Raw genomic sequence first — 16,755 nt, forward strand, 5'->3', positions numbered from 1 at the left:
CCATTAGAAATAATTCCTCAAAATTTTCCTGAAGCTGTCCAACAGCACTGCCTTGTTTCCCAAAACACTGGGTGCAGTACATTTGCTTGAACATGCTCTTGGGATTGGGACTTCACTCCAAACCTTGTTTGTACAAAAAGGGGCCAAGCAGCTGGGAAATTCTGGAGTGTAGTGTGTCCTCATTAGCTTCCATCTGCCATCAGAACTCAGCTCATGGCAAGTTTGGCTAAGTCCTGGTGTTCTCAGGTCCAAATCTGGGTCAGTTTTAATTACACTATACAGAATTCAGTGTGCAGTTTTTAAATCCTTATTATACAGCGCAGAAGAACGGGCAGCTCTCCAACTAATCAATTTTTTAAAAGTACATATATAAAAATTTTAAACCAGGCTAGACAGACAGTGGGTGGAAGAGGAAAAAAATGTATAAGTGAGTACAGGGGTTAGTTAAGAGAACTCTTAGCAAAAGTGGGTCACCAGCAAGTTCTGCTTTAAAACTTCAAAGGAAGGGGAAAAAGGAAAAAAAAAAAAACCAACAAAAAACCCTCTTCATTTTTTAAGACACTGAAACTGATGTGCAAGACGTATACAATTCATAGTGCTTTTAGAATCAGCATGGGTTGCACACAATAATACTGCAGCCAGATTTTTATGAAGGGGAAGATGGATTGTCTTGTGGCTACAGGACCACAACAGCACTGGCTGACCTGTTCCCATACCTTTAACTGTGATATTGCCAGGGTTGGGAAAGTCCTTCTCCTCAAGGGCAATGCCTTTAGCTCACAGGTACAGAAAAGGTGTGGTGGTCAGAAGTACAATTCAATGGCATTCTTGAAGGTGACAGGGAAATGCAGGATGTTAGTCTAAATCCTTACCTAATTAATGTATTTTGGACTACTTCAACTGCTATTTATTTCCTCTTTTCCTATGCCATCAAATAGCCACCAGCCAGGTCAGGACTTGATAAGAGTTTTTCTTGCCAGGTTGCTGGCAAACAAAATGACAGAGGCACAGATAGCTGCATGTTTTTCACTGAACAGACACTCGGGATGGGATATCACGCCAAATCTTATCTATGTAAATTGGGCTAAAATCTATTCTCAAAGTCAACAACTAGAATCTGCCCTGTTTAGAATCTTTGTCAGATGCAAGGGAGCAAGTAGAAGCCTTCAGTGACAGCTACCGACATAAAGGTAGATCAGAAATGGAGAGGGATGATCAAGGAGCAGAGTAAATAGCAATGAAATGATAGGTGTTTGTTAGATGAGCATAATATTCTGCCACCTCCTTACACAAAAACTACACCTTCAAATATTTCCAAGGTTTTTTTAACCATTTCCATGAAAGATTCCTGTTAGAAAAAGACATCCCTTCATGCACCTTGTTAGCTTTGTCATAGTTTTCATTTCAGAATTACAACACAGCACAAATGTAACAAAATCCTGCACTCACGCTTATACCTCTTCACTTGGTGGCTAATCCATACATCTTCAGCTGCTGGATGAACCTAGCACATTCTGACACAGCATGAAATGTACCAATAACTATTCCAGGATCAACAAAAGCTACAAGGCTGGAGTAACAGTTCACTACTTTTCATTTGAAAGGAAGCTTTTTCTTTATGGTAACCTCCCTCTCTCAGACATGGCCCCTCCTATCCAAAAATCCATACAATCAACATATTACACAACAATCCAAGCAGCAATTAAAAATAAACTAAAACAACCCCAAAACCTTACCACAGGAACATCACAATCTTAGGTATCCCCAGCTTCTCCATTTCAGTACCTTGCTCTCCAGTGGAGGAGGTTTTTTTACCCATAACAACTGACTGGTCTCAAGTTCTATCCCCAGCTGGGCCCACTTGTATTAATTAGGGCAGTCAGCTTCACCATCTCCAAACAATTGTCAATTTAGTTAAGCAGACTGGGCAAGGTGACCTTCAGCTACTGAAGAAGAAAATTACCCCATGCAAATCTGTTTTCTGAGGGTCTGGTTTCTTAAGAGACCTTTTTGCTATGAAGTTTCAATGCAGATCAGCAGCAGAGTAAAAGAGAGCAGGAGAACAATAACACAGCAAACAGGAGTAAATTTTGCCCAGACAGTGGCACTGTAACAGAATGATCACATTCTATACCAGAAGTGAAATTTCAGTGCTGAGAAGTAAACTGTTTAATCTTTTAAAGCACTGCTACTGAAGCTAGGTGTGTCTGATGGACTACGTGAAGACATGACCCACCAGTGACCAGGCAGAATAGCCAAGCTGTGAACTATACACAAGGAAGAGTGGAGTAACAATGCTAACTAGTGCTGCACGTCCCCTGAAACATGGGCCAGGAAACTCAGTGATGGAACAGGGTGGCTACTTGGGAAGCCCAGGATGAGAGGACTCTGAAGTTTGGAAGCAAAGTTCATCTTCTAATTAATATTTTAGTTTTAGATCATTTATTGATATTGCTTTATTAGATGATTTTACATTCCTCTTTCTATGGCCTCTCTTCCTTTACCTCTTCCTCCATCTGACATGCATCAGAATAAACCAAGCCAGAAAGTAAAAGTCAAAGATGGCTAGCATTGTATCCACGTGCTGAGGTGGATTTTTTCTAGGCTCTGAGTAAACTTAAGGACCACAAATATGACAACAGGTATCACTCACTGCCTGCTGCAACAGTGGAACCACAGAGCAGAAGGAACACTACCCTTATAAGTGTCTTTACATATCAGTGTCTAGACATGTGGAAGGTGCAGTGTTGGAAACAAGCTCTCCCTCACTCCCCTCCCAAAACAAACAACAAAAACCCCACCATTAAAAACAACAAAACCCAACAAGATGAGAGACTGCAGGCTGAAAGGAGAGGTTCTGCCCATGCTCACAACCCTAGAGGCAGATTTCTTTCTTTCCCTTCCTCCCTCTAAAATCATGTTTGGACACAGCCCAAGTTAAAGCCACTGTAACTCTTCTGTGTTCAGCTTAGAACGCAGCCACTTCTGACTTGTCTATTGTCACCCTGACTGGTTCAAGATGCATCTGCTAGCCCCAAGTCTCACCAGGAAGCCCTTGGAAGAGGAGATTGTCTGGTATTTCCTGAACAATCCACGCTGTTCTTGTGTAGCAAGGCTCCCAGTGAAGCACATCATCTTGCTACAATTCTATTCATGAGGCAGCAGTGAAAGATGTGTCATGGCATATGAATGCAGATATCATCTATAGCAACAAAGCAACGATGCCACTCTGAGACAGGGGACATTTTATTTTGCAGACTGTTAGAATCCAGGCATGTTAAAAACGTAGGAGTAATTAACAGAATGAATTAAATCATGGTGGTCAAAAGTTAGAAATTAGAGAATCTTCTCAGGCATATTTCCAGCAGAATTTCAAGCTACTGTGTCCATCTTCCTGTACCTACATTTTGCATCTCACATAATCCTCTTTTTGGGGTCTGTCCTTTCCACTGAATCAGCTGGAATACCTGAGACAACAGTATGATGTATAAACAGAATAACACTCTCAACTTTATTGTACTTGGCTGCTAGAGTTTTAAGTCATATCCTTAACATTTGAATGCCATTTTTCTATTGCACTTTACTTTTGAGTGGTTGTTTTTGGCGCTATATAGTTTATGTAAAATGAAGCAGTTCATAAGAAAATGCAACACCTACTCTCATGTGTTTCAAAAACATCCAGCCCCTGACTTGTGTGCTGTGCAGCACAGTTGTTATTGCCAGCCAACATGTTCTAAACTGACAGAGTAAGTCCTATAGATCTCATTTTTTTGAATTTTAGAAACAGTGGAGCCATAATAAAAGGAATTTGCCAAATTACCTGCAGAGAAGGAGGAAACCTGCAATTTTCTCACTGCAGTGATGAGACGGTATCAAGAACAGTGCTAAACAAGGCCAACCAAAGGGACCACAAATACTTTCCTAAAGAATAATACTCCTGTATATTGTTCTTGAACAAAAACTGACTTTTTATTCCCACTAAAGGGATGTCAACTTTCAAGTTTTTTCAGTCCTGCCTGCATGACAGAATACAGCAAAAACAGCACGCAGAGCTACACACATATCTCAGTTTATTCCCTTCAATGATTTGATAGCCAAACTAACGTCAGAAGATGAATTGAGAAGGCCCTTTATGGCGAGACAGATTATAACCCAAGTTGAAGACAGAAAAGGAAATGACAACAGAAAAACACGGGGACGACCATGAAAAGAAAGTTTACAACATAACTGCTTTTGTACAGCAATATGAGATAAACACCAATTATCACAATTTTCTAGATGAGGAAACAAAAAGCTCTGATCACAAAATAAATCAAGGGACTCATGCTGAATGTACGTGATTATGTCATACTCTGGTTTCTATTAATTTTATCACATTTACCCTCAGTACCTTACAACCAGTGCTTTCTATATTCAGATAAAGAAGACAACAACAGCAGATAAGCAGTGAAGCATGCATTTGGAGCACGGTTCAAATGAAAACCTACCATGCCCACATTGCATCCCTATGCAGACCAGCAGACAGGCTCAAGAGCGCATCCTTGACTCTAGCCAGGGCAGTTACTCACTGTACCTGTGGCAGGACAAATGAGAAGCCTCTCTGCCTTGCAATAAATCTTTCCAGTTGCTGGTGAACCACTGGCCAGGCATTTTCTGAGTGAGCAGTTATATGTGTTACGTTACACATACATATATGTGTGTGTGTGTGTATATATATATACACACACACACACATATATCACACATATATGTTACTTTATCTTTCCGTTAAGTGGTCCTTGATGAGCACTTTTTTTTTTTTTTTTTTTTTTTAATCTAATTTTCTCAGTAGCCAGACTTCCTTCTGCTTTTTCTTCATCTTGGGGTAATGACTTCCATTGTCAACATTAGCACTGCATGTCTAAAGGAGATTTTCTGGAGCTGCAGAAAAGAGATCAGTCTGTAGATCACTCCTTCTGGGTTAAAACTGCATAGGGTGTAAACAGACCTCAAGACAATGGCAGATCTGCTCCCATCTCATGTAGATTTCAACAGACTGTAAGGATGCCGTAGCTTTGTGGTTTGTTTAACTAGATTTATCACACACTAACTCCTTTTATGAGAGCAAAGAGATGCTTTATTGAGCCAAGAGGCACAAACTGAGTAGATATGAAGATGAAATGGTCTGAATTTGCCAGTCAAACAGTGGGACCGCATCTGCTGCTTGGATGCTGCCTAAATAGGCCAAGATCAAGGTTGTAAGGATTGATTTGATCCTGATCCCTCAAAGTAAACAAGACCCAGAAAGCAAAGCTCATAATAAAATTTAAAATTATCCAATGAAGTAATCTTGTATTTCCCCACTGTAATGCACATATAACAAATGCATGTGTCTGTGTGCACACTTTCACCCTCAAATTCATCTTATCCCCTGCATTTCTGCGTTCCACCATTGCAAATACACTCCAAAAGATCAAAATTGCCAGAGGAAACCAGCACCCACTGGAGCAGAGAGCCTATGTGCCACCGTTCCCCTCTCCTAATCAGAAAGCACCGATTCACACCTCCTCGCCTCACCTCCCTGCCCCTTTACCAACGAGGAACTCACCTTACATCCCTAAAACGCTTTCCTTGGCCAAGTCTGCAACCCCAGGCAACCCAGCCTCGACTGCAGGCAGCAAAGGCGGCGAGCTCAGCTGGGAGTTTGACATGCTTGGTGCATGTCACATAACACAAGCAACCTGCTAACGAGCTGCTATGTGCGCTCTCAAAGTCACAGCTGCCAGCAACAATCGAGCAAGTGCAGCCTAGCTTTTCAGGATTCCTGCCTGTTGCCCAGGAACCACACAAAGCACTGGAGATTTTAAACAGGTGCAAACAGTGCTTTTCTCCCATGCCCAGACTGCACAGCCTCTGCAACAGTGACACAAGGAGAACCAGAAAGCAGGAAATGAACTTCCAAAATGCGATCAGAGTTCCTACTGATAATGCAACACGTTGATGACCTGTGAAAAACAGGTTGTACATAGCACTACAAGCAGAAGCAGGAAGGCTTGGTCAGACTTGCCTTCATGAAACCTGCTTTTTTCAGAAATATGCAACCGTATTGTAATTCTGGTTACACATTTTTTAAAATTTGTCAGTGTTTCTCACCTGCAAAATATTTAGTTAATTTAAGAGGTAACGTTTCTGAACAAGCAGTGATTCAGAATGCATAATGAACACCAAAAATAAATGAAAAGGGTGTATTTTAGAGCTTACTTTTATATTAATTTGATAGCTGCATGGGATTTTTTAATGCACAAATCTGTCTTTCGAATAAGTGTCTTAAAAAGCATAATAGAAATCACGTACATTATCTAATTGTGTGTATGTACAGAAATTCTACATCTACCATCTGTCTACAGTTCATCGCTTAACATTATAACCTCGTACATACGCAGCTCAGTGCATAGGTGGTACCGTAGGTAAACACAAATTGTATCTCCTGAACTGAAAATCTGTGAGTCAACTTTTAACAGGCTCGTTAGAAAAGACGGCACTAACTCCAGAATGGTTTGTTTTGTCAATATTGCCTACGCTGTGTTAAGGTCATCAGTACGAGTTTGTTATTAGCCATGTTCCCACACTGGTAATCAGGCAAATTCCTGTTCATTTCAGGCAGAATCTTGCCTGAATTGGAAGGGAGCAGGAACTGGTTAAGGCCACTAACCATTGAGATCTGGCGTTCTCACGCTGGGATCAGCTGCTCTACCTGCTACTTACAAGCCCACTCACAAGCCCAGGCACGGGTCAAGCCTTGAGCAAGGCTCTTCTGCTGTTCCTTCAGAATTGTAATGTTACAGCGCTGACATGCATGCTAAGGGCTTCTGTCTAAACTGAAAGCACTCAGATAGGTTTAACCTTCCCTTTTGGATCCAGCTTTTCACTTGGATGCGAGGCTGAAAAGGCTAAAGGGTTCTCTTGTACAGACGCCAACAAAAACAAAGGTAAACTTAGAATTTTCATTAACTGTAAATTACAAGTGCAAACAGAAATAAGGATTGATGTGAGCAACAGGGAATGCTAAAGCTTCACCAAATGTAATGTGTAATGCTTCAACCCAAACATATTTTGGGATGACTGCCAAGAAGATGGGTATAAATGTGGGAGGCTTAGTAGAGTACAGTTTGAGCTAAAATGTGTAAAGTTTTCACTTGTGCTAAGGAAACATTCGTAGCTAGGTAAAAACAAGGCCTTATGAAAAATCCAATTTTACATCTAATCTAAATTTCCCTGGGCAAAGCAACTGCTCTCTTCCTAAACCGATCCTCGAGATAGCTGGCGGTAGCATATAATTATTGTGGATAGTATTGCCATGGGCTAGGCACTAGTTGACTATTGTAAATTATAGAGGCGTCTCATCCAGCATTACATGGTTTGACGTATTCATCTAAACCTGAATTGGAATTACTCATCATGATGCTTTTGTTATTTGGTGGTCCAGTGACATCTGTACAACGAGGAGACAGAAGCGTTGGCTCTGTCTAACAAGTTTTCTTGCGCTTACACCGTTTCATGTTAGCTCTTCTGACCTAGAAACTCCTAGCGGTGAAGGATAAAGTATCCCAATCATCAGAGTTTCTCCAGTGAAGAACAGTTACAGTATCCTACATATTCTTGGGGCTGTAGGGGAATCAGTATTAAATAACCCAAATAATCTCAATTTGCTGCTGAACATTCCCCAGCAGAAAAAGGCCTATGTGGTTGAGGTTTGGTTACCTACTGTCAGAGCTGTGCTCAACAATAAGAGTAGAAGGTTCTTCTAGCTCTACTTAAATTTACTTTCAGTGAGATAAACAATGAGTAATTCTAGTAAAGGCAAGAGTCTGGAGAGTAAAAGGCTATGAATGCTATAGAAATTTTCAGCACAGGCTCATTTCTCAGCTTTTCTAAAGCTACTTTCTTCTTGACTTGATATAGCAATTATTTCACCAAAAAAAATTAAAAAAAAAAAAAAAAAAAAAACAAAAAACCCACAAACAAACAACAACAAAAAACCCCAACAACAATCCACCCCCCAAAAAATAGTGTCAGTAAAGCTTTTTACCTACTTTTTCTCCATAGACTTCAGACAGCTTATCCAGTAATAAAGGTCCAAGAAGGCATTTTACTGGCTACCACTTCAGCTTTATTCATCTCATTAGTTCTAAAATATTTAGGCAGAAACACAAGCTAGTTCATGTTTCTCCATGTTAATGCAGGGTACATCCTGCCCTCTCTGTGCTGATATGATGCATTTCTTGGATTTTCCAGATCTGCAGCTGACAGATACTGACAAGCTTTGGATTCCCCTTTACGCACCTCCAGGAATCATACTAACAATACTCAATGCATCCCAAAACTTGGCAAATAAACCTGACCCTCTGATAAAGAGGTGGTTACAACAGGAACTTACCCCATCTAAAAGAGAAAAATCTGGAAAGATACCCCTTATTCATTCTGTTGTTCCACACAGACCTATTCAGGTGGGAGGGCCCAAGGTGACAAGTAACCCTAGGAATATATGACCTTTCTTAGGTTGTCCAAGAACAGAAAGCACCCTACAGAACTGTGCAATAAAGTTTAATGACAACAGGGATTCAATGAACTCTCTTTAAACTCTAAGTAAGGATCCTTGACGTTATGGAACAGGCCAGGATTCACTATTTTGGCAACGACTGTAGGATGAAGCTGTCCTTCCTGCAAATTTAAACTTTCCTTCAAATTCTATAAAGTGTGCGCAACTCAGCAAAGCTTTGAGGAGCCTGAAAAAAAGAATGCACCCTCCTGCAGTGACTTCTGTAAAATAAGAAACTGGATTAACCACAATCTTCACTGGTGCCAGCCAGACCACAAAGTGTAGCATCAACACTGTGCTTGTAAAGGTAAAAGCTATCATAATTTTAAAAGAATATCAATTATACATTGTGCCCCAGAAGTACTACAACCTGACTTCAAATTTCTTACAAACTATGTCCTCTTGCACTCCAACATAATACCAGAATAAGAAACATTGAATTACTTTCTAGGAGATATTTACAAAATTCTGGGATATTCTAAGCAGATACAAGCTAATATTATTATTCTGAATAGCAGTACAAGCTGCCCTCCATCCACAGCACCATGCAGGCTGTTGTTTTTGTAGTTAGGATGCATTTTGCAGCAAGACTTAAATGTTCTTTCAAGTGCACTGTACTGTTAGTTGTTGTCACAATTATTTATAACTGGGGACATGTATCTCCTACTAACCTTCTGTTCTGGTCCAATATACAGGAAACAATTCTTGAAGCATTAAAGTACATTTATAAGAATTTAAACTCAGCATTTCTTAGATGGATTCTGCCCTCTGGTTTTGACTCTAAACCCAGGCAAGTCAAAGATGACATTCAGTCTTCTACTCTATTGTGGGGTTTGTGTGTATGAAAATTTAATTTTTATGAGAGGTCAGGATAGAAGACGAAGATGTTCAGCTAAAGAAAAGGGTTTTCAAAGAAACTTGTAAACATGAGACCATGAGTTGCATGTCTTTTAAAAATGTGCCATAAAGGTACTGTAGCATTCTTTAACACTGAGAAGCAGCAGAATAGTGCATGAAACACTCAATGCCAGGAAAGAACCAATCCCTATTTTAGCCATGAATTATCCTACAAACTTGCGAAAATTAGTCAACTGTTCCATGTTTCAGTTTCCCCATCTATCAAATGGGGACAATGATACTTCATAAAACCACTCTAAGATTCTTTAAAAAAATGTATATAAATTGGAAACTTGTAAAACACATGCAGTCTCTAAAATACCCCACTAAGAATATAAGAATAAATATTGCTTTAAACATTTGTTCCAATATTTTAATACAACTCATACCTTCTCTATAAGTACTTTACAATATTCTCAGGAGTTTATATGCACTGTTTACAATTATCAGCATATGGGATTTGAAGATACTGCATGCTTTCAGTTTAAATTTCCAACTGTTGGTTGAAACACAAATATTTTCAAGGAGCTCAGTAAGCGACGGACTGGGTGCTGTAGTTTTTTCCTAAGACAGGCAACAGTCCTCCAGGTGAGGTAGCACTGGATTCTTTGAAACCCACAATAATCAGCAAACTAAAAGAAAAAGAGGTTAACACTGTCCTGCCTCCCCAGTACTCTTTTCAGCACCCACATGATACAGATGCCACAGAAGAATCACTCTTACTTTGAAGAGCAGGAAAATATATTGTGGTAAAAGACTGTCATTCAAAGCATCCTTTGAAACTTCTTTAAAAACTGAGCTTTGTATCTGGAGAGGTTTTAATGATTAGTTTATTTTTCTGTACTTCGGAGCACAGAATAGAAAATTCATTACATGTTTAAAACTCAACAAACTTGGCAGGCTTTAGATATTCAAATACCTCTACTTCTGGAAGTTTATCCTGCTTAAATGTAGGGTGTGATCTAAAAGTGGCTGGACATAATATTGTAGGTCTATTTCCAAGTCATCAATCAGTTTGTTACACTTTTAAGGCAGGTATTTCAGTGCAGAAGTGAAGTGTTTCCTCAACTTTGTATCACAAGACTGGATCACAGAGTTTCTCGAATAACCTCCATTACAGATGGGACCAAGCATGGAAACTGCCAGGCCCAAAAGATGGTATTCTCTGAACATTAACAGTCAAAAACGAGCGAGCAGAACTGGGGATGGCTCACAAGTTTGGAGACAGCACTTATTATAAAGTAAATGCTTCACTAGCTGTATTACTGAAGGAGAAAAAAGTTGGGGAGATTCTACAGCCATTTCATCTTTAATAAGTATTGCATTCACTAACTTTGTAATACAGAGAAGAGAATTTCTATCCTTCAAGTTATTCAATCATATTTACAGCAGATAAAAATTTACAGGTATTACATTAGGTACAGTCACCTTATCTCCAAGTTAAAAAAAAAAAAAAAAAAAAAAAAAAAAAAAAAAAGAAGACATACATAGTTGAATACAAAGGCAGAAAACGGATTTATTTTATTCTTACCAAGATTAACATAATACTTGAATGCAAACAGGACAGCTAGATAAGAAACACAAAAGACATGAAATTCCTCCCATTTTTAGGTGCAATTAAGAAAGCAACACCAGAAATGCAGGCAAAAGGGAAAAAAGATGGTCATCCAAATTAAAATTATGTTGAAAAATATATATGGCCCAGAATCTGTGTAGACCTCTGAAGAGAGACTGCCAGCTAGAAGAACAGGAGTGATGTGGGATGCTCTCAGATATTTAAGAGCACAGAGTGTGGAACACAGTGCAAGAGCACAAATGTGCCCGCAGAGGCTGTGCTAGAGCTTCGAATATCTCCAGCTCAAGTGACTAATGTGAATGTGCAAAGAGACAACCACTTCAAGCAGAACTTTCTACTGATTAAGTCACTACCATAAATCTCAATATGTTCCCTGCCATATTGGCAGCCTGTCCCGTTTTTCCTTTTAACTGTGGGCCAGATCCTCAGCTGGTATAAGTTGGCATCGCATTTTGTTGCCTTCAGTGGAGCTAAGCCAATTGATGCCATCTGAGCATCTGATATTATATTTCTGTAGCAGTTAAAAAATGATACAGTGGCATTAATTACTACATAGTCATGTCTCATAACCTCATGGCAGGGGTGGAAAGACTTCTCATTTATAGTCACTAGTCAACATACAAAGTGGAAGGGTCAATTGGTCATTCCATGCTCAGTTTGATGGCTGTAAAGCTACTAGTCATTCCAAACACAGGAAAAACCACTTTTCGTTTTCCTATGTGATTTAAATACTTAAATTTTGTTAACTCACAGGCATGTCATAGCTACTCTATGTCCTTAAAGCACCATAATCCACTGCATCAAAAATGTAATGGATCTGACATGCAGAAGAACAGGCAACTGGAGCAGACAAAAATTCATTTAACTGCAAAACCCAAGTCCCACTGCCAATAGTAGATGCTAAGGGAAAGAGGGGTAAGAACACTTTCATCTGTAAGCATTCTGCTCCAGCCTAACAGCACATCAGAGATGCAGACACAGAAAGTCTCCAGTTTTGATGAGAGAAAGTGGTCAGGGTTGTTGTTTTTCTGGTGTTTTTTGTTTGTTTGTTTGTTTATTTGTTTTCTTTTTTTGTTTCAGCAAAGGGAGAAATTAAGCACAGGACTAATTGTGGACAACTGCATTTAGTTTGGACTATCTCTCACAATGACGGGACATTCACAGTTTATACCTTTTGTGTAAAAGGCCCATATGATTCATTTCACTGCAGAAGGAAATAATCTTAACAGAAAATTGCAACGCCCAAATAAAATCCCTCCTCTCCACTGAAATCAATGAAGTAACACTTCCTATTTTCTACTCAACACAAAAAAGAAAAACAAACAAACAAACAAACAACAACAACAGCGTGTAAGCTGGGACTTCAAAGAACCGGGGTGGGCTCAGATACTTGGATATCCAGTAGAAGCAGTGATCACTTCCATCAACATTTTAGATGCAGCAAAACGTTCACTAACTCACACAGGTTATTGAGGGTTATTGTCTGTGTATTTGAGGGAGGGGTAAATGGGGAGCTAGTCTGTGGCACTGAATCTAGCTTGGCCTGCCTTTATTTGCATTCTTTGTTTTTCCCAGTATTTCCTCTCATATATAATTATCTCCTCAGCTCCCAAGTTATTTTGCTTTAAGCAGTTCATAGCCCCTGGACACCCAACCTTGAGATCTCACTGAACATTAAACAAGCAGATTGCCATCTTTGTCTTTAAATGGGTACTAACCTATCACACAAAAAAACTTATTCTCCACCTTCTTATTAGAATTTGCATGTTAAAGCAGCATGGACATTCCTAACAAGCTTCCAAATGGGAGACTGGAAGTAAGCAGATTCATTCTACAGGTGAATGTGTAATCAATGGCCTCAGGTTGGCTGAAGCCTAAGTCCCAAAATACAGAGGTTTTGCTATGCAATGTAATTACCCAACAACAACCAAAGGCCAAAACATGGGAAGATAAACCCATGACTGGCTTCAAGAGGTGTTTTACCTGCGTAAGGACAACGAAATTCAGGGCTTTAGCCACAAAAGAGCAGAGCTACTGAAAAACAGAAACAGAGAAAGAGACATTAGAGAACACAGTTTATGGGGGAAGGCTAAGAATAAACAGGAGAATGAATAGGAAACAGGAGAAGCAGGGAACTGCGGGTTTCAAAACACTCTAGTATTTAACATGCAAAAAGAAGTAACTGAATCTACTGATATCTGCTAGGAAAATGCAAAGATGCTGGTGAAGCGTCCTCACAGCCACACACTTTTGCTGTTAGGTTTTGATAGGATGACAATGACATAACCTCTACTACTGTCATTCTAGAGAGCATTCCACTGGGAACAACTTCAGATGGAGAAATCATGGATTTTCTCTCAGACATGAGTGTATCTGAAAAAAGGTTTGAAACTTATTATGTACCCAGTAGAAGACAGGAGAGTATTTAAAACAGGCACATTCTGCCTAACTCAAATAAATTTGAACCAGTTGATTAAGAATATGACTTAAATTCAGATGAAAAGTATCATCCATCTTTTAAACCTTGGCCTCCCATTTCTATATTGTATTTGGCAGAAATATGTCCATATTCAGTAATTTTGTCTTAAGTCAGTCATGGGATCCTGCTGTCCCGATATTGATGAGAATGAAAATTATCATCTTCAAATACTTCATTCAACTCTTATTTACGAAATATTATCACTTAAATGAGACACTCCCTTCACAAAAGAATGCTCATTAAAATATATGCTTTAATTTTGTTTAAAAAATGGATTTTCTGTGTCTAAATTTTATAACAATCTATGTGTGTTCAGTCATCCTAACCACAGGGGAAGAAAGTAAGTAGGAATTTCTACCTGACAGAAATCCTGCAAGTGACAAAGCTCCTAATTTTGATTTCAGTGTAAATTTTGCCTCAGTATGAATTCACAGGATTTGGTCTATGATTTGCAGAGGTAACCGGGTTTCAAATTTGTTATTACTTAGGTAATTCTATTGCTAGAAGCTTAAGACCTCTTAGAAGAACTGGAGGGAATGAGTTTGCCAAGAGATCAAAGAGATCAATTACTATTGGGTCCACTGGACTTTTTAGTATCCAGTGGACACCAGCTGTCTGGCCAGAAAATGGGAATTAACACAATTTAGTTTTAGAATACTAACATACAAAGTAGAATAATTTATTCCCGGACAAAAAAAACCCCAAAAACAAACAAAAAAAGAACATGGTTGGAGTTTATATTCTCATTTCTTATGTAATGGAGTTTTCCTAATATTCACTGTTTATCAAAAAATACTTGTTTGCAATGTTTTCCTATAAGGCTGATATACCCGATTTCAATTTCTAATCAGAAAAAACCATGCAGACGTTACTAATAGGCCAAATGCTGGAATGCTTGCTCAGGATTTAGGCTGTCCACTGCTACAGACACAATGTGCATAAGACTCCCCATGACATTCAGCTCGTAAATCTGGAGAACTCTGGCCAAGCACCTGGATCATAAACAGAAACTTACAGGATATGCAGCCTCATAACATCCATGTCTCAAGTCTGTTTCTCTGTTTTCTATACATTGACCCTTTTTTCTTTGCTTTGAGAAGGAAGGGAACCAGGAAAAAAAGAAACAAGCCCATAACAGAGTTGTTCTAAATCTCTCTGAAGAAGCAGACACAACAAATAGCTCTCAAATTGAATCCCAGGTGAGAGCTCCTTGCTGCAGTTGTGTAGTCCTAAACAAGGGAAGTCATGTAAATATATATATTAATATATATATATTATGCTGGAACAAACTAGCCTTTAAATTTGTATTTACTCCAGTAAATTGTTCTTACTTTAACCTGTGATTTCACTAGCTAGCAATAATTTTGGACTGCTGCTCAGAGGACATATCTTTGCTTTGCTAATCACCTGTTATGATGTGTATGTCACTGTAGAATTTAGCCATGTAAATTTTGAAAGCAATTTGCAGCTCTGAAACAATTTTGAAATATTTCTTCAAATTCTATGCTGTCAAAACTTACTGAAAATGCAAAAAGCAAATGAAGATAACACGTATAAACACTGCAGCTGGCTACACAAAAAGCTGCAAAGAGTAAGGGTTACCAGAGCAGGAAAACACTGTAAATTACTAAGCACTGTTTCTTGAAGCATAATACCCATACCTGGGAGCTACACATCATATCAGTATCACAAGGGTAAATATCTCTAGACACAAAAGAGAAACCAAAAGGATAAATTAAATAAATTAACAAACAAACAAGGTACTCACTGCTTAGAACCGATCTGCAGATGTTCACTGAACAACTTCACTTTTTCCTCCCTTTCTTTCAGCAAAATGTGGTACTGTGAGCATTACAAAGATTGACTTCCTTTTCATAAAAAGTTAAAGGCTAAAACTCAGTAGAAGCCAATAATAATTTTGTGTTAAAATATCCACACAACAAGAACACCACTGTGATGGTAGATTTCCACCTTGCACATTAAATACTAGTGTACTCAAGTTTCCCCTGTGCCTGTGGCTTGGGCAATCTCTGCTCAGGAAATTCAGGATAAATATGTCCTGGTGTGAGGTAGCCCAGCAAAAGGGATTTTTATTCTGATATGGCTCAACCAAAAAAGTACCCCGGACAGAAATACAAGCAAAACAGAAAACACCCCACAAACAACAATCACATCATCGTTATGTATTCAAATATAGAGTATTTACAGAATTAAGCAGCAACAGCACTGACACAGTAACACATAGCATGGTCTCTTCCTGCAAGCCTCCTATCTGAATAATCCTCAGTGTGTGCAGTCCCTTGCAGCAGCTATGAAATTTGGGAGGAAACAGATCAAAAAGCTGAAGCACAGAGCAGCAACGTGACTCACCTAAAATTCTACAGAAAACAAACAGAAATTCATAAATTAAACCGATTCTGACTTTTAATCTTGTCTGTGGGACTCAAAATCTCTCCCATGAGAATAAGTATAGCAAAGCAAAAGCAACCCCTCCCTTGACATTTTATTATATTTCTAGAGTCGTCTCAATATACCAGATCAATTGCATTTGAAAATGCAGCTATTAAACCATAAGTAGACCATCTTTGGAGCCTTTGTTTGTCAATTGCATCAAACAACAATTCTTCTGCAGACAAGAAATCAGACTGTATTTTTACAATAATTGCAAGTCATTTCTGGGAGAAAGAGGTAGCAACAATACCCAAGGAAAAAAAATAACACACTTTTGTGCTTTCCCATCAAACCCGATAGTGGCAGGGGTTTAAATCAGTCAGAGGCAGCTACGCATGAGAGATTGCACTCTGCAGGCTCTATCAGTCAGAAGTCAAGGATACACGTCCATGATTTATCATACTTTTCATGGTAATTAGCTAGAGTGCCATTTTGCTTCCAGTAGCATCACTCAACTTTCTTTTTTTAATTTCATCTTTTTTTCTGCAAATGAATTTACATATTTCTCAGTCTCTCATCCCCTACTATGTTTTATTTATGAATATAGGCCTTGCTGATGGTAACTTTAATGTGAAGAAAGTAGTAATTAGCGTACCTATCTGCTAAGTTAATCCCTTTCCCACAATGTCTGCAGAGAAGTTTAAGGTAAGTAACAGTTTGCAGTCAATATTAGGTTTAATTATGCTTAATGAGGGGAACTATCTCTGTTTACTAACTGCACCTAGGTGTGTAGCTTCGATATGAGTTTTTCTCCCAACCTCATTCCACACTGTT

General features: G+C 38.9%; 1 protein-coding gene across 14 annotated transcripts in view; it reads right to left on the reverse strand.

Annotated features, from left to right (window-relative positions):
• The window catches only part of ZBTB20 (zinc finger and BTB domain containing 20), a 474,904-nt gene that overhangs the window by 361,985 nt on the left and 96,164 nt on the right, over nucleotides 1-16,755 (reverse strand). For 4 of the 14 annotated variants that reach the window (XR_009207574.1, XR_005699581.2, XR_005699580.2 and 1 more), the window contains exon 1: nucleotides 1,737-1,832. The exons of 5 other annotated variants lie outside the window; for them this stretch is intronic. The gene's annotated coding sequence lies outside the window, so the exon portion shown is untranslated. Of the gene's footprint in view, nucleotides 1-1,449; nucleotides 1,616-1,736; nucleotides 1,833-5,587; nucleotides 5,656-16,755 lie in introns of those variants that run through there. 5 more of the 14 variants (XR_005699582.2, XM_058419426.1, XM_058419424.1 and 2 more) reach the window with 4 other exon arrangements.

Source organism: Hirundo rustica, chromosome 2 (genome assembly GCF_015227805.2).
Source record: "Hirundo rustica isolate bHirRus1 chromosome 2, bHirRus1.pri.v3, whole genome shotgun sequence".
Taxonomy (NCBI): Eukaryota; Metazoa; Chordata; class Aves; order Passeriformes; family Hirundinidae; genus Hirundo; species Hirundo rustica.